At 41.6% G+C, this 22,834-nt stretch overlaps 1 non-coding gene across 1 annotated transcript; it reads left to right on the top strand.

Annotated features, from left to right (window-relative positions):
- The first annotated feature begins 10,589 nt into the window (after positions 1-10,589).
- LOC123638955 lies at positions 10,590-10,733 on the top strand. The gene has a single exon (XR_006735529.1). It is a non-coding gene; the product is annotated as a U4 spliceosomal RNA (small nuclear RNA).
- Positions 10,734-22,834: the final 12,101 nt, after the last annotated feature.

Genomic DNA, 22,834 nt, shown 5'->3' with positions numbered 1-22,834 from the left:
CACATCTCATGGTGGTATCTCATTATAGTTTTAATTTTAATTTATCTGATGGGTATTGATTTTTAAGGACTTTTTCATAAGCTTTATAGGTTTTCAGCTATCTTCTTTTGTGACGTGCCACTTCAAGTCTTTTGCTCATATTTAAGTGGAATTGCTTATCTTTTCATTATTGGTGGATAGGAATTTTAAAAATATGTAAGTCCTCATATCCTTTTTGGACATAAGTCCTTTATTAAATATATATTACAAATATTTTCTTCAAGTCTACATCTTTTCACTTTCTTGGTGTTTTCTGATGGGCAGAGGTTTTTAATTTTGATAATGTCCAATTTCCAATTTTATCTTCTATGCCTTTTGTGACTTATCTAAGATATGTTTTCCTACCCTAAATTCATGAAAGTATTTTTCTATGGTTTTTCCTAGAAGCTTTGGAGTTAGAGCTTTCATATTTAGATCTGTGATCATTTCTTTTTTTAATCATAAGAACTTCATCTTAAGTGAAGAAGCAATCTGCTAGTGAATTCATCCATTATTAAGGTTGGGAAATGTTGAAGTTTTGGCATTAACACAGTTTGACTTCACCTGGGTAGAAGAACAAGCACTTCTGTTGTTCTGACTCTATAGAATAGTCTAATCCTAACTCTGGCTCTATAGATGAGCCATCCCTGAGCTTTCTTATAGCTAAAGTGTTGGGAGAAGATTTATGGAATTTTGGAGAGATTCGGAATAAACAGAATTGCAGAGAACCCCTGGGCTTCAAATGACCCCCCTATCCAGGGCTCAGATCCATACCTGCTCTGGGCTGCTTCTGCAGTCAGCAAAGACTCTGGTGAAAGTTGGGGCCCTGCTACCCTCCAACGTGGACACCCCCAGAGCTGGGAGTCATGGAGAAGAGACAGGGTGGCGTAAGCAAAGGAGAATCATATCATTAGTTTCAGTGATTTAGCATTAAATAGATGTTAGTCTTGTCTCCAATGTGGACATTGAGAAAGATGGCCAGAATTCAAGGTCCTAAATTCCTAAATCCTCTCCAGTTGCTAATAGAGCAGCTGTCACCCCCTGTGAGTTTTCCAAGGGAAGTATATACACAGCAGACAAGATCAGGTACAGGAATACCTTATGACAACAAAGACTTTTGGTCCTTACCTCAGTATTGTCTTCTAGTGAGGCATACTGGACTCTGTATGTTACATGATCTTATCTTGCTCCAACGGTCGAAGGCTCACACTTAAAGCAGCAGAGTAATTTCTTTGACCTTCTCCCCTAGGCCAGAAATGGCAAATATCTGGCACATACACAACCAGTCCTGCATCTGTAGCCAGCGTGGATGCTGTGGTGTGCTGCCCAGATCTCCCTTTCGGGACCCAGGCACTCATTCCCCAGCTGCCAGGAGTATTGGCCACTGACGGCTCATGATTATGTTCTTCTCCAGGAATGGCCCTGTCTAAGGTTACAGACTTCCATGGTCAATGTTAGTGGGAGTGAAGGGAAGGGGTTAGTGCTAAAGCCTGGCACCTTTGCCTCATTTGGGACAGCCTAGCTCCAGAGATCCCCATGTGGTTAGCTGAGGCCTTTGTTGCAACTACAATGTCTCATCTTTCATCCCTCATTTCCTTACAAGCGTTGTTCCCAGGTGTAGTCCCTAAAAACCTCCTGCGAACAAGTCTCTGAGTCTCAGAATCTGTTTTTGTGGAATCTACCAAAAACAGTGGCCATGTCAGAATACATTACTAATCATATTATTTGCTTTTTCCTGCTAAGCCTGGGAAAATCTTAAAAATCTTTCTCAAACAGCCCTTTAAATAACTACAAAAACCCAACTGGAATGATTAACAAGTTGAAACCTGTTTATCATCCCTGCTCCAAGCCCTTGCTTTAATATCAGTCCTCTAAATCTTAGTGTTCTGGTGGCAAGGAGAGACAAGGAGAGGCACGCCTGAGGAAAAGTACACCAAGGAAAGAGAGCTACTGGAACCCAAGGTCTCAAGTAACTCAGTCTAAACTGTTTATCCCTAATTATCCAAAAGCTTCCCCAGGTGGGAGACAGCCCTGGGCTGTGAGTTATGTAGGGGAAACCAACATAAAAGGGTCAACCCAAGAAGAGGACCTGCCATTTACTCTCAGCAATTTTACTGTCTGCTGGTCTGCTGTCATGCCAAATTCCCACTCCCTCACACCAAGGTCACAAAACATCCTTGGCCATGACCACTCATACCAGAATCCTCCAACTCTCCCTTGAGGCCAACATGGACTGAAGATCGGTTGACCTGTAGTCTTACAATGCTTCCATGGAAAGCTGCCTATCTCGGGGTAAGACACTCACTGGGCACTAGCTTGCTCATTTATAAAATGAAGGAAATTACTCATAAGATTTCTAAGACTCGGTCTTGGATTACTATATGATTCCGTGCACCGGAACCAGGTTGGATGTAGCTAAATTTGTTATTGGTGGCAGCAGCATTGTAATATCAGAGGTGGCCTCTGCCTTGTCTCTGACCTAAGCAGATGCAGAGAAAAACATAACAGACCAGAAGGAGATGAGAGGGGGAAATGGAGGCAAGACGGGGACACCACCCTGGCCAAATGACAGGTGGGCAGGGCAGGCAAGTTGTCTTCCCACAGTTTTCATGAGCCAGACAGTAGGAACCCAGATACCTGCCTTGTTATAGGATCTTGGTCAAATCCTTCATTATCTCTGATCATTGTTTCTGAATATGGGATGGAACATATTTATCAGAATGCTTTGGTTGTGATAACAGAAACACAACAGAAAATAACTTACACAGCCACCCCAGGCTCATATCTTTCTAGCCTAACAACTCCAGCAGGAAATAAACTTCTGTCTCCAGGAGAGACTCTGAGTAGTGCAGCTGGGTCACATGTCCACCCCCAAGACAATCGCTGTGGCTGGTTGGAGTCCATCCATGTTTGTAGTCAGAGAGGAGGAAACAAAACTGTTGACATCCCCACTGGCCCTACATAGAGTAGAAGGATGCTGGTGAAGAAAAACATGTACTATATAGATAGAATCTATTTCCTCTGCCTCTGAAACCCCACTGTATTAGTTGTCTATTGCTGCCTAACAAATTGTCACAAAACTTACTGACTTAAATGAAGACATCTATCTATCTCACAGTTTCTGTGTGCCAGGAGTCTGGGTAAAGGTTAACTGAGTTCTCAACTCAGAGTGTTTCCAGCTGAAATCAAGGTGTCACTGGGGCTGAGATTTCATCTGAAGCTCAGGGTCCTCTTCCATAGTCATTCAGGTTGTGGGCAGAATTCAGTTCCTTGAAGTTGTAGGGATGAGGTCCCTGTTTTGTTGCTGATCACTGGCCAAGGACCACTCTCAGCTCTTAGAGCCACTGTCAGATGCTACCCATGTGGGCTCCCCATGGGCGGTTCACAGCATGGCTATTTGCTTTCTGCCAGGCCATGGCAGCAGGAGCATCTCTGTGATGGCTCACCTTCTCTTAAAAGGTTCACCTGATTGGGTCAGGCTCACCCAGAATAATTTCCATTTTGATTACCTGAAAGTCAAGTATTTGGTAGCCCAATCATGGCAGTGATAGCCCATTGTATTAACTAATCCTGCCTACACTCCAGGGGAGGGAATTATACAAAATGTGTACACCAGCGGGTAGACATCTTGAATGTCATTTTAGCATTCTGTCTTCCACAGCCACTAATTGAAACCAATTGAAAAGAAGAAGAAATAAATCCTTAAATGGAAAGACAATAGAAGAGACAACAGCAGATGAGAGAGTTCAACAGGTCTGTATGCCTGCAAAAAATGAGCGCTAAGTCCGTATGCTCTGTAGAACCTCAAACATCAGGGTGTAGAGGTGCAAGGTATTGCAGAAGGCAGGACTGATAGTGGGACTGGAAATAGGAATAATCGTTGAAAGTCTGTATAGGAACCAGTGAGACTCCCTGGGGTCTCCTCCCTCACCCCTAGCAGATAGGCAAGAAGTCTGCTCCTTACTGTCCCCAGAAATTTATTCTCTGGAGAAATCTCACCACAGTGTTGCTAGCCAAGAACATCAGGTACATGGTGGCAGGGAGGGGAGGGGGTGTTATTAAGTGAATGTCTATATGCTGCATAGTGGAACCCTTATGCAAAACTCTTCCCTCGTCTTTCTACCAGAAAGTTGCCAGTCAGGTTCCTATTCTTTAGGATGAAAATTGGAGAAATCTTCTCTATAAAAAGTGATCCCAGAAAAATGGATTTCTACAAACTGACATTTGTGGGTTATTCTGATAGAAAAGCCGGGTGGCACATGATCACCCTGTTCTGAGGGCCACAGGTTGAAAAGCATCACCCACCTACCCCCCCCCACACACATATACACACACACATACCCAGCCACTTTCAATCAGCTCTTCACTGTTTTACTTGTCACCAAATGGCAATGGTGTAGATGACATTGGCCTTGAGCAGGTCCTAAAGCAGCTATAATTTGCATGGTTTCCAGATCACCTATTGCTGCTGCATTGCTGCCTTTCCCCAACTCATACCTGTGGCTGCCAGAGTTCCTAATAAGTAGTGAATTAAGGAAGAAAAAATCAAGTATGGTTTATAAATTGCTTCACACAATATGCTGGCACCAGCTGAATGGCTGCAACATTACCACGGGCAAGGGAAAGCCTGCTGGTGGACAGGGCTTCCAACAGGATACCTGGTTGTTCACTTTGTCTGGAAAGAAAGAATTCCAGAGGGAAGGATCTATGTCTATTCATGGGTAATGCCTAATGATTTGCCCACAAGAGGGGCCAACACAGACAAACAAAATAACCCAGAGGAAATAAAAAATAATGCAAAAACAAGAAGAAAACTTTTAAGAACAGAACTAGAATCAATATCCTTAGAGCATTAAGAGAAAACAAGAACAGGATGCTAAGAAAAAAGAACAAAATTCAAGAAAGAGCTCTTGGAAATAAAAAAATAAATAGGCTAACCAAATAAAAAAATTCAATAGAAATGTTGGATACTAATGTTGGTAGAAATCTCTCAGGATGTAGAATAAGATGGAGGATAGCAGTAAAATGTAAGAAAATTAGAGAATCATTCCAGGAAGCTCAAAATCCAGCTAAAAGCTATTACAGAAAGAGAGAAAAGAGGAAGTGGAAAGGAGAAAACTATCAATGAAATCATGAAGGGATATTTCACAGAACTGCAAGATATAAATTTCCAAATTTAAAGAAACTACAAAAGCCCAACATAATAATGAAGATGATGACATTAAAAATAAAGTCCACGCTAAGCACATCATCATGAACTTTCAGAAAGCTGTGGGTAAAGGGAGGATCTAGTTACTTTGGGGATAATTATTTTCAAAGACAGTCCTTGCTGAGGATTGAGACAACCATGTGCAGGTTTTCTGCAAATTCTCTCTTCCCTTATCTAGAGCTATTATTATTTCCCTTTCTTTTGCCCTTTGAGTTCTGCTCACCATAAAATAAGCCAAAATCCTTTTTTTTTTTTTGGCAGCAAAAACTTGCCAGATTCAGGAAATCCATTAACAGAGCAGAATTCTCAGAGGAAAGACTTTGAGGCTTGACCAAAGCAGATGATAAACCTCAGTGATGCTTTTAAATTCATAACTCAATTGGAATATAAATAAAGGTGTCTTTCTTTTGAAAGGCTATTTTTCAAACCCTCTAATGAAAAAGCTAGGGAATATCGCTATCAATTCTTCCTTTCCTCCCCAAGCAAATAGCATTCCTCTGCCTGGAACAGATGGGGCTCTGTGATAAATAACCCAGTGTTCCAGGGAGCAGCGGATGGCCCTGACATCCTTGTCCCCAGTGTTTATAAGCTGGGTTGTCCCTCTGCCTTCATTTCCTTTGACTAGACTGGAGCAGTGTTTGAGACTCAGACAATGGAATGGCAGGGGTTAGTCCCAGCCATCCTCACATTCCAGCCATTCTTTATGATAATGAGCAGGGTGAGTGTCTTCGAGGAAGGATTCGGGAGAAGGTAGGAGGAGCGGAGGGGGAGAGGATGGCAAAGCCCCTCAGGCCTGGCGGTACCTTCGCTGGCTGTATTAATAGCCCAGGCACTGACTGCTGCGGTTAATTGCTGTTCCCAGGGGATTCGGCTGGTTTTTCCATTTACAGAGGCAGCTATAACAAAGAGCCTGTGGACAAATGGGCAGACACACACACACACACACACACACACAACACACACGCCACTATTCCTAGTCCTCTAACTGATTCGCTTCCTTGGAAGCCCTCGCTTTCCCCATCATTACCATAAAGAAGGCCAGTCATCACGGAATGCAAAATCATCTGTCTCTTAAGGAACATCAGACAGGGTTTACTGTTTTAATGATTTCACCTGCACTGTACGGAGCTTAGAAGATGATTAACGTCGCAGATAAGGGTGGGCTGCTGCAGCTGACTTGTGGTGGAGAAGGCATATAGTATGTGACAGTAAACACTGGAAAGAGCAAATTCATCTTAAAGGAAAGGGACATGTCTACAATTCTAAACCTGCAATTTGTTCCTGTGATGTTGAAAATTCTCCCTAGGTATTGTGGGTGGATTCAGAACCAATCACATTTGCATATTTCTGCATATAAACATCTTTGGGTGCACTTTTCCTTTCTGCCTCTGACTCCTTATTCCTAAAAACTCCATTTAATGAGGAGTGTTTGTGAGTCCTCATTAAATTTGCATGATCTTTAAATGCGCATCCTCAGCACGTGTTTATGAGCTTCTGTCACTTGGCAGCCAGGCTCTGAATGCTGGGCGTGGGGGACTCTTCATGGAGCTTCCAGTCTTGTCGCTTACTATGCACAATGAGTATGGGATCTAAGTTGCATGGGATCTGAAACTGATACAGGAAGGAGGGCTCTTTAAGAGAGAATACAAGTATAGCATGCCAAATAGTTATTTAGAAACAGTACAGAAATTGCAAAAAAAATGTAAAAGTTTCACAGTAAAGCATCTGATGGAGAGGTAGGAAGTATTTTATCTTGATTTACAGATAAGAAAAACTGATTTTTTTTTTTTCAGTAAATGGCTGATTTGGGGTCAATAAGGCTCCAGAGCAAGCGTTCCACTGCTTGTCAAAGCAGGGAAGTATAAACAGAGGGCATGCAATTGGAAATAGCACTTCCTCCACCAGGGCACAGCTCAGCGTATGCTGGCAGGAAAAACAACAGGCCACCCAGACATCTCTGGTTCCATCTAAACCAGCAGACAATTTGCCCCTCAAAACATTTATTATCATCTAAGGCCTTGTTTTTCTTGGAGTTTATTTAGGTCCTTGCTATTTGGGTACTTCTGAATTTCACAGCAGTTGGGTCCAGTGTAAAATTCCCTCTCTTGCATTTTTGTGACTCACCCACAAGATGAGGAGGAAGGATAGACCAGGTTACCATTTCCCAAACTTTTCTGCACAGCATTAGAGCTGAAGGATGTGCATTGGTGTTATGCAAAAAAGAGATATATGGACACATTGGCTAGGAAATGCTGGATGAATGAAAGTTAAAGTTGGTTTCTTTACTATTGGCCTCTTATGGACTTTATTTTGCTAATGTGCCTAGTTTGGAAAGAGGGAAATATAGTATGTAGCTTTTCCCAAACTTGTTCTATTTAAAAATTATTATTATTATTTTTTGAGACAGAGTCTTGTTCTGTTGCCCAAGCTAGAGTGCAGTGGTGTCATCATAGCTCACTACAACCACAAACTCCTGGGCTCAAGCAGTCCTCTTGTCTCAGTCTCCTGTGTAGCTGGGACTACAAGTGTGCACCATGATACCTGGCTAATTTCCCTGTTTTTTGTAGAGATGGGGTCTTGCTATATTGCCCAGGCTGGTTTCAAACTCCTGGCCTCAAGTGATCCTCCTGCCTTGGCCTCTCAAAGTGCTAGGATTACAGGTGTAAGCCATCACTGCTGGCCTTATTTAAAAATTATGTATTGAGTGCCTACTATGTGCCAAGCACTGTTCTAGATATTGGGGATACAGCAGTGAATGTACTATTAGAGCACAGAACCCTCCCCGCCCGACCCCACAGATGATCACGCAAGAAGGCCAATGTTTCATGACTCCACTTTGGAAAAGACTAGGCTGATTATTTTCTAAGTCCCTTCTGTTTCTAATATGCTGTGGACAAGGATAGGAAGATATTTGGGTCACCCTAACCTTGGATAGAGTATCTTCACCTACAGTCTCAGTCTTGTCCAGTTCTCCAGCCATAATTTAGGAAGTGCCCATTGTTTATAGAATAAAGCACCCATATCCTTTAGTTTTTGGCCTCCACCCAAACTTCTAGTCATCTCCTACCACTCCTCTGTGTGCTTCAGTCACACTAACATACTTAATGTTTCCAAATGATCCATGCTCCCTTGTGCCTCTGGGCCTTGGCAATAGCATGAACTCTGCGTGGAACGGCTTCCTTTACCTTGTCCACCAGGTGATTCTCTATTCATTTTTTTTATTGAGGTAAAATCCACATAACATAAAACTAGCCATTTAAAAGTGTACAATTCTGTGGCATTTAGTACATTCGCAACATTGTGCAACCATCGTCTTTATCTAGTTTCAAAACATTTTCATCCTCCCAAAAGGAAACCCCATACACATTAAGCAGTCACTATCTTTTATCCCCTTCCTTCAGCCCCTGGTAACTAGAAATCTGTTCTCTTTTTGTATTCTAGATATTTCATGTAAGTGGAATTAAGGACTCACACAATATGTGACCTTTTGTGCCTGACTTCTATCACTCAGCATAATGTTTTTTGAGTCATCCATGTTGTATAGCATGTATCAGTATTTCATTCCTTTTTATGGCTGAATAAATAATATTCCATTGTATGGATATATCACCTCCCCCTTTTTTTTAAGGCTGGTCAAGTGAAGCAGTGGGAGTGGAGAAGGAACAAAGGAATCTGTAACTGGTTGTGATCAATTAGTTGTAAAATACCACTGCACTCAGACCAACCCACCTTTGTTTAACCATTCTTTAGTTTATAGACATTTAGGTTGTTTCTCCCTTTCAGCTATTACAAATCATATTGCTATGAACATTCATGTATAGGTTTTCTTGTGGATATATTTTCAGTTATATTCATGTATAGGTTTTTTTTGTGGATATATTTTGTGGATGTATGTTTTCAGTTCTCTTGGGTGTATGCCTAGGAGTATAATTTCTGGGTCATATGATAATCTTTCAAACTTTTTGTGGAACTACCAAGCTGTTTTCCACAGTGGCTGCATCATTTTATATTTCCACCAGCAACATATGAGGGTTCCAATTTTTCTCTATTCATTTTTTTAAGACTCAGCTCAAGCTTCCACTCCACTGGGAAGCTCATGATAGCATCTTTTGATACCTTGCCCTGATCAGTCTGTATTTATATATCTGCCTCCCACACCAGAGATCTCCTCAAATGTAAGGCAATGACTTCCTTACCTTTATATTCACAAGACCAAGCATTGAGTCAGGACTTCAGTCAAAGCTGTTGAAAAAATGAAACATGAAAATTGATGTCTTAAATTAGTTTCTCAACATTTGACCAGTGTCTTTGTATGGGGTGGTGCCTGGGTATCCTCTTGCTTGAGACCTGCTATGTCTCCCTAATCCCTGCCTTTATTATGCAGTCGGTAAACCTGGATTTTTAGCCCTAGTTTCCTAATTAATTCCCCAGTTTCCTTCTGAGTCTGGAGCCTGCCTGAATTCCAGTCCCTTTGTCTGATTCCTGAAATCTGGCCCAATTTGACCAGCCACCACCAACCACCCTTTTTGGGCAGTCTTCCCTAGCCCTACTCTTCCAGTCACTCTGTGAGATCCTGCTGCAAACCGTATGAGCCACCAGGCAAGCAGACCTGCCCCTTATCGAAAACCCCTATTGCAGCGGCCCACACTGGCTCAAGCTCACGCTGCCCACATCAGATGGAGACATTGCACTGCACTGAACTCACGTGTCCACAACTGTTAGAATACTCTCTGCAGGTCTATTAGTGATATTCTCCTACAAGAAGCAATGCTTAGAACCTAATTGTGTGCCTTACCTTCCATCCCATTTCATATTAGCAGCTTTCCTTTTCTCTTTCTCTTCTGCCTCCTCTTCCTCCATCTTCTTCTTTCCTCCTCTTCCTCCTTCTCTCCCTTCTCTGCTGCTTCTTCCGCCTCCCCTTCCTCCCTCTCATTCTCTCCTCCTCTTTCTCTACCTCTTTATTCTCTTCTTCCTCTTTACCTCCTCTTCCTCCATAACTCTTTGTATGCTTCATTGTCTTGTTATCGAAGTTGTGACAATCTCTAGCTTGTGCCATCTTCTGCCACCAATAATATCAGACTGCTCTTGATGGTGATGATACCTAGCACATATTTCCTCTCCACACATACTATCTCTAATACTTTCAGCAGCTCTCTGTGAGGCTGAGACAGGATATACAGCTTACTCAAGGCCACAGCGCTAAAAAAACGGATCTGGAACTTCAACCTGTGTCTGTCTGGATCCCAAGTCCCTAATTGTTACACTATACTGCGGTGACTCCCCTGATATGAGTTCCTCTGCTGCTAACAGCATAACCTTTTCCCGATTCCAATTCAATTCTATTCTCAAAAAGAAACTTCCAAGCTTCGCATAGTGGCAGTATCTATCATAGCCAATGAGGTTTATCCGAGGTGTGATTATTGCTAATTGAAAACTTTTCCCAATACCCTGCCATGATGACTTGCAATATAGTCGGCACTGGTAATTTATGACAGTCTCTACGGGACTTGAATTAAAAAAAAAAAAAAAGAAAGAAAGAAAAGAAAAAAACAAAAGAAAAAACAAAACTGCCAGAAAGACTGGTTAATACGCTACACATGACATCCTTACCCTCAGAGCCTCCTCCATTAGGACAGAGAGGCCTCTCTAAGTCTCTTGACTGGCCTGTGTATTGCTCCTTCTTAAGTCTTGCTGATTTGAACTGCTCATTGTCACTCTATTAGACTCTTCTTTGTATTTGATAGCAATATATATGAATTTTTTTTTTTTTTTTTGAGGCAGAGTCCCACTCTGTCACCCTGGCTAGAGTGCCGTGGCATCAGCCTAGCTCACAGTAACCTCAAACTCCTGGGCTCAAGCAATCTTTCTGCCTCAGTCTCCCAAGTATCTGAGACTACAGGCATGCGCCACCATGCCCGGCTAATTTTTTCTGTATGTTTTTAGTTGTCCAGCTAATTTCTTTCTTTCTTTCTTTTTTTTTTTGGTAGAGACAGAGTCTCGCTCTTGCTCAGACTGGTTTTGAACTCCTGAGCTCAAACGATTCGCCCGCCTTGGCCTTCCAGAGTGCTAGGATTACAGGCATGAGCCACCGCGCCCGGCCTATTGTTTTAAATATATGTCTTACATGCTATTTATTAATATTACTAGTGGCCTTGTAAATATTGTATTTTTTGGAAGATTATTTGGCTACCTATCAAAAGTCATTAAAATATTTATATTCTTTGAGTCACTGATACTATTCCTGAGAATTAATCACAAAGGAAATACACTTTTAAAAAGCTACATATAATGATGTTTCTAATAGCATTAGTAGGATTATTTAAAAGTCAGAGAACTGAAAAAACTTAGATGTTTAGCAGTTGTAGATGATTAAGTAAATTACATATGAATGATGGGATATTATGTAGCTATTAAGATAATAAATATGGTGGTTGTGTCATAAAATGAGTGTCATTGAAATGAGCGAAAGAAGTAGGACACAAGTCTATACACATTATGATCCAACTGTGTAAAAGCTATGTGCATATCCTTATATAGACTGGAACAAGTTTTACAGCAATAAGACAGATGCACACTTAAGGTGGCGTGAGAAGGGGTGTAAATTTTTCATTTCTCTGTTAGAATTTCTTCTGCATGATGTTTTCAGGCTGATGAAATGGCTGATTGTCAAAGTTCTGAGGCAGTCTGGGAAAGGTTGGTCTTTTCATTAATACTCTAGTTCATCTATAGGTGGCAATGGCTCTTCACGGTCTCGCCGGTGAGCAGAGCTGGTGTGAGCATAACACTGGCTTGCTCAACGGGCCTCAGACGAAGCATGAACAGCGAGATAATTAATTTTAGAATAAATACATCTCATTGACATTGGAGTGTGAAGGGCCAGGAGAAAAGAAAGTAGGGTTGAGTTGCACATTATTTCAGCTGGAATACAAAACTGAGATGGTCTATAGACAGATAGGAACCTTTGAGGCAAGCCTGGTTAAAATTAGAGAGGTGGATTCAGGCTCTCTCTAAAAAATTAGAGATTGTATAATTTTCCCCTCCCTAAATTCTTGTTCAGATCAACTCCACCCGTATGTTGCTCATATACCTCCTCCTCTGTTCAGTGAAAGAGACAGGAATGTTTAACGATGAGAGATTAAATGTCTATAACTGACACATCAGGATCCAAATATCCAATGTTAATCATTTAAAAATTCTTTTTTACACAAACACTTCATGAAATGGACATGACTGATCTAGCCCCAAAGACACTCAAAGGAAAGACTCACCTGCAGAAGTCATCTCAAAGGCATTCCAAAATGATTATGCATCCTGCAGGCCACAACGTGAAAGGACTTGGTCAGACTGAAAGTCAGCAGCTCTCTTGTGAAGCATCTCATGCTTGAAAACTAATAACATTATCCTGGAAGTCTGAGAAAGGATTAATAATTGAGCTTTAACACTCAGATAACACTTGGCTTCCCCAGAATATCAGGATCCCTGAAGAAGGAGAGAGGAAGGACATTTGCAATTAAATCATAGCATTGGAAACACTGAATTTCTTGAGCAAAGGCAGGAGGGGTGGATATGTAATTAAGTGCAAGGGTGTGTCTTTCCATCTCTCATCAGGATAATGCATTAATCCTGCTTCACTTACAGGCAAAAGTGTGATCTCAGCCTCCAGCAACAGTTCTGTTCTTTGGGTACACCCCCTATGAAGCTCAGGTTGAAATGATTTGTGTTATTAGTCACGCACCAATTGTTCTTAAGATGACTACCCCATTCATTCCTGCTATGTGACCAGCAAAGTCTCAAAGTCTTAACTTACTGCCACACAAATTTCATGATCTCCTACTCTATCTCTGTGGTTTAAGAGGCAGGATTCTGTACTCAATTGAGAAAAAGAGCTATTTCTAATGCACAACCAGAGAGTGAAGGAAGGGGCCAGGAGCCAAAGACCCAACATACAACTGCGCTTATGATGGGTGTAGAGACATTACCAACAAATACATATCATGGTTATAAGAATGGGATGCTTGTGTTAGTCCAGGTCCTCCAAGAATCCAATGTCAAATTGGGATTAAATTTGTAAGGATTTTATTGGGGGAAATGCCTGTGTGAGAGAAAATGGGGAGAAAGCCATGAAACCACCATGCAAATCTGACCCTAAGCGAAAGAGAGAGGGAGAGAAGTTTGGGCTTTGATTCTGCAGTCAAAGGCAGCATTGAGAGACACTCCCAGTTTTCCAAGAATAGACCCGCCTTAGCATCTCTGCTGCCCTTAGGCATGGGCTAGGAGCAGTAGCTCTTGAGAAGCATGGCCTCAGCACAAACACTGATAGAGTTTAGAGCACAGCAGCTGGGGACCTTGGTCAATTACACTCCCCCCCCCCAAAGTTGGAGGTCTGTGAGACATAGTCTTCCTGTCTCAAAGCTGCCTACAAATCAAAACCCCACTAGTACTGAGAAGAGGATGGTTTGTGGTTAGGATATAAATTAAGTGTATGTAGGCAGCTGATGAAAAAAACAAAACAAAAACCAGAACCATATTTTGGGAGAAAATAAGAAGGTGAGCAGAGAAATAGTAGGATCAGTTTCTTACTGATCCTTACTATGCTCAGTTACTATGAGCACAGTCCACCAGTATGCTAACTTGATCCATAAAAACAATCAAAACTGACATTAGCCTGCTATTTTGCTATAGAAAAGTCAAGACTCATTGACTAATACTGACCATAGTTACGGTTTGGACTTCAGTCTCGACATATGAAAAAGATTGGATTTTAGCAGATGTAGGATTTTAAAATATTTTCCCCAAAGGACAATTCATCTATTGAATATATTGTTCTGAATGGAGTTTGAATAAATTTGTGCCAGAGTCTTGGATATCTGCCTATTTATTTTTGTATAATACTAGACTAATAAAATACAGACCAAAGCATCTGGCTGAGGCAGATCAGCAGAATCAAGTGAAACATACAGAAAAAGACCCAAGTACAAATGGAAATTTCCTATTAATACATGAGAAAAGTGGAATTTCCAATTAGTAGGAAAAAAATTGTTTAATAAATTGTGTTGGCACAACCGGTAGCCATCTAGAAAAAATTTGGATTTGTACCTCATATGTTACACCAGTATAAATTCAGGAAGGATTAAGGATTTAAGTGCTAAAAATAATATAAAAGTATTGATGGGAGAATTTTAAAATCCCTTCTGAGTGGCAAAGGACTTTCAAAATGTGAAACAAAACCCAGATGTCACAAAAGAATAGAAAAATAAATATGACCCCCCAAAAATTGTTTATGCATGTGGGAAAAAACACCTTACACAAAAGCAGAAAACAGAAATCACAAAATAATTTTTGTAATTCACATTGCAAAACTCCAATTTCCCTAAAATATAAAGAGATCCTACAAGTCAGAAAGGCAGGCCATTAACCCAATAGAAAAATAGGCAAAGGAGATGAATAGATATGAAAAAAATAATACAAATGGTTCTTTTTTTTTTTTTTTTTTTTTTTTTTGAGACAGAGTCTTGCTCTGTTGCTCTGGCTAGAGTGCTGTGGCATCAGCCTAGTTCACAGCAACCTCAAACTCCTGGGCTCAAGCGATCCTCCTGCCTCAGCCTCCCAAGTAGCTGGGACCACAGGCATGCGCCACCATGCTCGGCTAAGTTTCTCTATTTTTAATAGAGACGGGTCTCACTCTTGCTCAGGCTGATCTCAAACTCCTGAGCTCAAGAGATCCTCCCACCTCAGCCTCTCAGAGTGCTAGAATTATAGGTGTGCTACTGCTATCCTAAATAAGTGAAAAGTCAATATTGCACACCTAGAGGGTATTTATTCAACATAAATTACCTGGGGTTGGCCTCCCAGCTACTGACACACGTACTCTGCCCTCACAAAGTCTAAATATCTAAAATTTATAAATCAGTATTCAAAATTGTTAAATAGGTTTTATCTATCAATCTTGACAAACATATCTTCATAATGATCTGCAGTGTTTGAATTTAGAATTTTTTTCCAAACAAGGTCACATTGAGAAAAAAAGAAAAAAAACAAATTTAGAATTTTTAATGTCTTCAGGGTTTCACTTGGGAAAGTGACAATGGGGGGAATGTTTGCCATCCCCTACTCTGTCCTGCATTGTGGGTGGCCTATACACACCTCTGTAAAAGGTACCAACATTCTCCAAAAGTTATTCTAGTTTCAGGGACCATTGGTTTCATCTTTGGATACAGAATTAAAGTAAAACCCACTCTATTCTATTCAGAATCCTCCCTGTCGTCCAGTGACTAAGATTTCACATCTGATCTCTTCTTCACTCCTTAGAATGAGCTGTGGTCCACGACGCTTCAGCTCCACTTTTGAACACACATCCTTCAGGCCGGTCCTATTGGGCTTTCAGAAAACATTCTAATGTGCCTATACTCTAGTCATGGCCACAGTAAGGCTGCACCTAAACTCAGATCTGCACTATAGTTAAATCTGTGTGCAGTGCCTGTGGACGATGTGAAGTCGGTCACGAGAAAACACTCTGCCATTAGCGGCTTCCTCAGAGACAACGTGACCTGAGACACATCCAAATCACATAATAACACATAGCTCTGCATGGGATCCTCTTGTTACTGTGTTAGACGAAAATGAAATAATCTCACTCCCGATTTGTAGGAATTCTGCAATCTCTACCATTTGTAGGAATTATTCACTGATGTAAAGAATCTATACATTTAACTCACACATTTTAAAAAACCAACCAACAGTGAAGATATTAGGATTACAGTTCATTTACATGGATAAGAACAGTTTATGGCCAGGCGCAGTGGCTCACGCCTGTAATCCTAGCACTCTGGGAGGCTGAGACAGGTGGATCGCTCGAGGTCAGGAGTTCGAGACCAGCCTGAGCAAGAGCAAGACCCCCCCGTCTCTACTAAAAAAATAGAAAGAAGTTATCTGGCCAACTAAAAATATATATAGAAAAAATTAGCCGGGCATGGTGGCGCATGCCTGTAGTCCCAGCTACTCGGGAGGCTGAGGCAGTAGGATTGCTTGAGCCCAGGAGTTTGAGGTTGCTGTGAGCTAGGCTGATGCCATGGCACTCTAGCCCGGGCAACAGAGCTAGACTCTGTCTCAAAAAAAAAAAAAAAAAAAGAACTGTTTATATTACAAATTATCAAAGAAATACTGAGAAACAAACTCTGACTTTTCTTTTTTTTTAAATCTAAAAGTGCATTTTGAGATTAATATAAGTGAAATATTGTTTTAACCTTCTGATTTCTTTATCATGATCATGCTTAGGTGTTAAACACCAACATTGTGTCTGATCATGAATTATTAGCAACTTGAAATATGTAATTTGCTTTGCACTAGGCTTACAAACAACTTACTTCAGGTTCATTGAGTATTATTTTCATTTGCAAAATGCATGTATTTCTTCTGTGACAAATTACCTATTTGTATGTAATTCTCGAGCCTCTCTTTTAAAATTTTTATTTGTACTTATTTTTATTTTTAAAACACTGCACTATGAAATATTTTAAACATTTATAAGTAAAGAGAATATTATAATAAATCTCAAAATAACAATTACCTACATTAATAATTGACAAGCCGCTTTTCTATCATCTGTTATACTTATTTGCTAAAATATGTAAAACAAATCCCAGACATCATGATCCCTTTGAAAAAAATGTCATTTAATTACACAAGCAAAATACTATTATCACACTTCATAAAGTTACCAGTTAATTCCTTAATTATTGTCTAATACGGGGTCCATATTTAAATTTGTCTGGCCCAAAACATCTGCTTACAGCCAATTTGTTTGAATCAGGAGCCAATGCTTCACATAATGCATTTAGTTAAGTTTTGTATTAAAAGCTCTTAGAGGAAAATTTATTGTCACTTCCCTCTCTTTTCTTTAAATGTATGAAGATTTTTTTGACCTTTTATAATAATGATTTCATACACTGTGGAGGCAGTAAATATATATGAAGAGCACTAAGGCCTTTTTAAGGTCAATAAATGCTTGAACTTAGTTTAACTGTTTTTCAGAGAGCACTCACGTAACCACTGAGGTTCTCAATAGCCTTACAAATGCTGCTTTATAGTCTATTTTCGGAAACTCATCTGTTTGCTGCCATTACGGAGCATTGCTTCCTGTACAAAAATGTGGGATTTCCTTGTTCAGAAAAGAACACTCATTTTTAGAGCCATATTTCTTCCACTCATCTCAGAATTTTGATAAGGTCTTCAGGAAACACTTTTCTAAAATTACAAAGCTATACCTGGAGCGCTACCTGGAAAGCAGAGCCAGTGGGCAAGGAAATAACCATCCATCATCAAGCGCTTCATGTAGAAACCTGAACTCCTCCTAGCCCACGTGAAGTCATTTTCCCTGGAGAAAGATTTTGTAGGTTATTTTTTTTCCTTTCATCTTGAAGACTTTCTGAGAGACAAAGATCTGTACAAGTGGGAGGAGGGAATGGGTGACATCACACCTAACAGGTACAATGCACATCTGGATGATGGGCACACTTATAACTTTGACTCAAGCAGTACAAAAATAATCCACATAACCAAAACATTTGTACCTCCATAATATTCTGAAATTTAAAAAAATCTGGACCACGAGTAGTGGCTCATGTCTGTAATCCTAGCACTCTGGGAGGCCGAGGCGGGAGGATCCCTTGAGGTCAGGAGTTTGAGACCAGCTCTGAGCAAGAGCGAAATCCTGTCTCTACTAAAAAATAGAAAAAATTAGCACAATATCTTCTTTATCCATTCATCCATGAATGGACATTTAGGTAGCTTCCGTATTTTTTTGGCTATTGTAAATAATGCTGCAATGAACATGGGAGTGCAGATAATCTCTTTAATATATTGATTTCATTTCCTTTGGATATATACCAAAAAGTGGTATTGCTGGATTACATAGTATTTCCATTTTTAATTTTTTGAGGAACCTCTATATGGTTTACCATAATGTGTGCATTAATCTACATTCCCACCAGTAATATACAAGGGTTCCCTTTTCCCTACACCCTTACCAACACTTGTTATCGCTTGTCTTTTTTATAACAGTCATCCTCATAGGTGTGAGGTGATATCTCACTGTGGTTGTGATTTGTGTTTCTGTCATGATTAGTGATGTTGAACATCACTTCATATACTTGTTGGCCATTTGTATGTCTTATTTGGAAAAAATGTCTATTCAGGCCCAATTTTAATCAGGTTATTTGGTTTTTTCTATTGATTTGTATTACACTCTAGTTCCTTAAGGAACTCACAGTCTAGGAGGGAAACAGACAATCAAACCAATGGATTAAGAAACACTGTTGTAACAATAGCTAACACTTAATTAATGCTTACTATGTGAAGGCACAATGCTAGTCACTTTACATGAAGTGATGGTTAACTTTATGTGTCAGCTTAACTGGGTCATGGGGTGCCCAAAGATTTGGTTAAACATTATTCTGGATGTGTCTACAAAGGTGTCATGGGTCAGATTAGCATTAGAATTGGTAGACTAAGTAAAGCAGACATCCCTCTGCAATATGGGTACCATTCAATCTTTTCCAGGTCTGAGTAAAACAAAAAAGGCCGAGGAAGTTGAATTCGCTCTCTCTGCTTGCCTGCAGGAATGGGGACATCTGTCTTCTGCCCTCAGAGTAGGACCCACACCATTGGTTCTTCTGGTTCTCAGACCTTCAGACCTGGACTATAATGACGCCATCAGCTTTCCTGAGGCTTCAGCTTACAGACAGCAGACCATGGGACTTCTCTGCCTCCATAAGCATGTGAATCAATTCCTTATAATAAATCTCTTTATATCCTATTTGTTCTGTTTCTCTGGAGAACACTGACTAGGGGATTATCTCATTTCATCCTCACAATAACCCTATGAAATAGTTTTATTATTATATTGGTGACATTTTGTAGATGAGGAATATGAAGCATAGAGAAGTTACATAATTTGCCCAAGGTCACATAGAGAGCAGGTAGGTAAGGTTAGAAGTGGTTGTCCCAAGGCCAGGTGCAGTGGCTCACCCCTATAACCTTAGCACTCTGGGAGGCCGAGATGGGAAGATCACTTGAGGTCAGGAGTTCCAGACCAGCCTGAGCACGAGCGAGACCCCATCACTACTAAAAATAGAAAAATTAGCCAGGTATGGTGGTGTGTGCCTGTAGTCCCCACTACTTGGAAGCCTGAGGCAGGAGGATCACTTGAGCCCAGGAGTTTGAGGTTGCAGTGAGCTATGAGGACACCATGGAACTCTAGCCTGGGCAATAGAGCAAGACTGTCTTGAAAAAAAAAAAAAGAAGTGGTTGTCCCAGAGCAGTAGGACAGGAGGGAGTAAAGGATGGACAAGGGCTAATAATTTTATAAATCTTTGTGCACTGTCTGATGTTTGAGCCCTGTGAGAGTGTCATGGCATGTGCCCACGAGCTGAGAAACAGACAAGAGTCCCCGAAGAAAGAAGGGGCAGTGCAGGCAGTGGGGTATGCACAGTGGGCTGTGGGAAGTAAAGATGAGAACAGCAACAGAGATGGGCTTTTCCAGCCCCAGACTTTCCCTGGGGTTATTTGTTCTTTCCTTCCATTTCATTGAGTTAAGATGCTGGGACCTTCTCCTTCTGGAGGCAGGACATTTTTGTTTAGGATCCATAGGTAACGAGATAGTTCGAGAGGATCTCCATCCCCTGCCCCCATCTTTTCCAGGCCATTTCTTTGTGTGTCATTGACTGTGCTTCCTCCACCCAGCTCCCTGGGGAACCAGCACTGACAGAGTCCGCAGAAGATGTGGAACAGCCCAGTCTTAATCCCTCCACACCTGTCCCAGAGCTCCTCCTTCCTCCTTTGGCTACTTCCTGTGGTTGATTAGACATGCTTCCCGTCTGGAAGGGAAACAGAAGAACAGAAGGCAGGATCACAGGAACAGGATTCTGACTGAATGATCTCATGCTTGAAGGTCAGGTGGAGATACAGCCAGCATCTATTTTTCTGCCAAATGAAAGAAAATAGCCTTTCTGAATGAACCTCAGCAGCAGAGTAAGTGCGGTGGGCCTGAGGAAGTTAACTCCCAACTCCCACTACACACAGGACCTGAAAATCCCACATTCCACCCGTAACCTCCCTCTTTCCTCAGTGCCCACCACCCACCATGACTCCGGCCCTCCTCTCCCTCCTTCGCTCTGTTGGCCACTCACTCACCTCTTACCCCCAGGTTGGCCCAGCCTTTTCTTCTGTCTGTCAACACTTTTGGTTCCCCTGACTCTCCTGTCTTTTATCACTGACCCCTTCCCCACCACACCCCCACCATTCTGACTTTAACTGAGCCTGTGTTCACTGAGAAGATGAGACAGGACTCACTGCTCTGCCTGGTTGGCCATCGCTGGGAAGTGGGACGAGGCCGTGTGCAAAGGGGTCTGAGGCGGCTGTTTTCCATTAAGTATAAAGAAAAGATGACAGAGCTCATCTTGAGAGAGAAGAAGAAACTAAACACGCAGAGAACGGATGAAAGACAGACCACAGTGAAAGGAAAAAAGGCAGTAACTTGAATTCCCAACTTTCCGATTCTGGCTACAGCCCTTGTAACTTACTCGCTGTGTTTACCTGGGACATTCACACACATGGAGGTGTGTTCTTTTTCCTTTTGCGACCCCACTGATTCTTGATTAAGGCATTTTCTTTCTCTGCTTGGCAAAATGCCCCCTCAGCATCTAGGATCCATCTCGAATGCCCTGTCCAATGTGAAGTCTCCCTCAGGCTGGGAATCACTGTGTCCCACCAAACTGGTTCACACTGTGAGAGTGTGTTCCAGTCTAGATTGCATATGGCTGTTCCTCCCTCCCTGGAACCCCTGTTTCTGAATTCCAGCAACTTTCACAGTACCTTGTGTGCTGCTGCTCAGTAAATGTTTGATAAATGCACGGATTCACTAGTAGATGGGTAGAGGGAGCTTGTCCACTTTCTACCAGTGATGTCTATAGAATAAAAGTTAATGTTCGGCCGGGCATAGTGGCTCACGCCTGTAATCCTAGCACTCTGGGAGGCCGAGGCAGGTGGATTGTTTGAGCTCAGGAGTTCGAGACCAGCCTGAGCAAGAGCGAGACCCCCATCTCTATTAAAAATAGAAGTTATGTGGACAACTAAAAATATATACAGAAAAAATTAGCCCAGCATGGTGGTGCATACCTGTAGTCTCAGCTACTCAGGAGGCTGAGGCAGGAGGATTGCTTGAGCCCAGGAGTTTGAGGTTGCTGTGAGCTAGACTGACGCCATGGCACTCTAGCCTGGGCAACAGAGTGAGACTCTGTCTCAAAAAAAAAAAAAAAAGTTAATGTTCACATGGTCACCTTGGGAGCAGGTAATTGAGTTCTTACCCACACAATTTCCAGCCTGAAGTCTTCACATCTGGATAAATCCCTCAGGAAAGGCCTATGTTTTATTTTGGACTTCTTCTTTCTTCTCACTTTCTTTTTGCTTTTGGCTAGTTCCAGATCATTCCATGAGCCCATGTTCAAGAACCAAGGTTATATAATATCCAGGGACAATCCTTCCCCCTTCATGTTGTTGGCTGCTGCCAGTGTGACTGGGTGGCCTAGTGAAGCTGTTCCTAAATGCCAGTCTGGGCATAGGCTATTTCAGAATCAGCCCAGCCCAGACCTCCTAAATCTCTGTCTGAGGGAAGACTAAGGGATCCCTGTTTTAGCAGGCTCCAAAGGATGGCCAGCCAGGTTTGGGACACCCGCTGGCTAAGTCATTGTGCTTATGAGGCTGGCTTATGTGTCAGTGCCTTGCTAGAGACCACAGACCCCGGGCTGATCAGCTGCTCATCCTGCTCAGAAGAGGGTACAGCAAGAGGGCTCTGCCAACCTGTGGTACAAACAGAGATCTCCACCCAGGGATGTGTCCTGGGCCTTTTCCTCTCCACCATTGTCCTGATCTTCTTCCACTTCAGGCCCTCTCACTTCTAGCTTGGGTAGTCCATTCTCAAATCATTTTCAGTAACTTCTGGGACCAACACTTCCAGTATCCAGCGCTTGATTAGGTTCCTAAAGCACAGCATTCCATTGTTCCCTGCCTCCATGCTTTGTCCCTCCTGCTCCCTCCACACAGACTGCTTTTCCACAGCTATTATATCAGAATTCCATTCTTTCCTCAACAACGACCACAGTAACCATAACAACTACTATTTGTTGAATGTCTGTTCTGTTTGTGCCAGTCACCAAGCCAGGCATTCTATGTACATTATCTCATTTCATCCGCACAGCAACTCCACGAAATGGGTATTACAGTACACACTGTACATACAAGAGACCCAAAGCTTGAATGTCCGAGGTAAACACAGTAAGTTACAGAGGCAGAGAACAAACCACAGTGGGTCTGACATCAAAGTCTGCTTTTCCTTCTATGCCACTGTGAGCCCAATATCCTCTGCAATTACCACCCCTACCTCTGGCAAAAGGATTATCTTCTCTTCTACCTCTAACAGTATTTTGTGACTCTTTTGTGGAGGCTACATATTGCATAAAACTGTAAAACATAATACTAACTTACTATTGTTTATATTGTTTGTCATATTCTTTCTTGTGCAAAAGAAAAATAAAATACAGATGAATGAGGGCA

This window comes from Lemur catta, chromosome 5 (assembly GCF_020740605.2).
Source record: "Lemur catta isolate mLemCat1 chromosome 5, mLemCat1.pri, whole genome shotgun sequence".
NCBI lineage: Eukaryota > Metazoa > Chordata > Mammalia > Primates > Lemuridae > Lemur > Lemur catta.
This window is presented reverse-complemented; position numbering and strand designations above follow the sequence as displayed.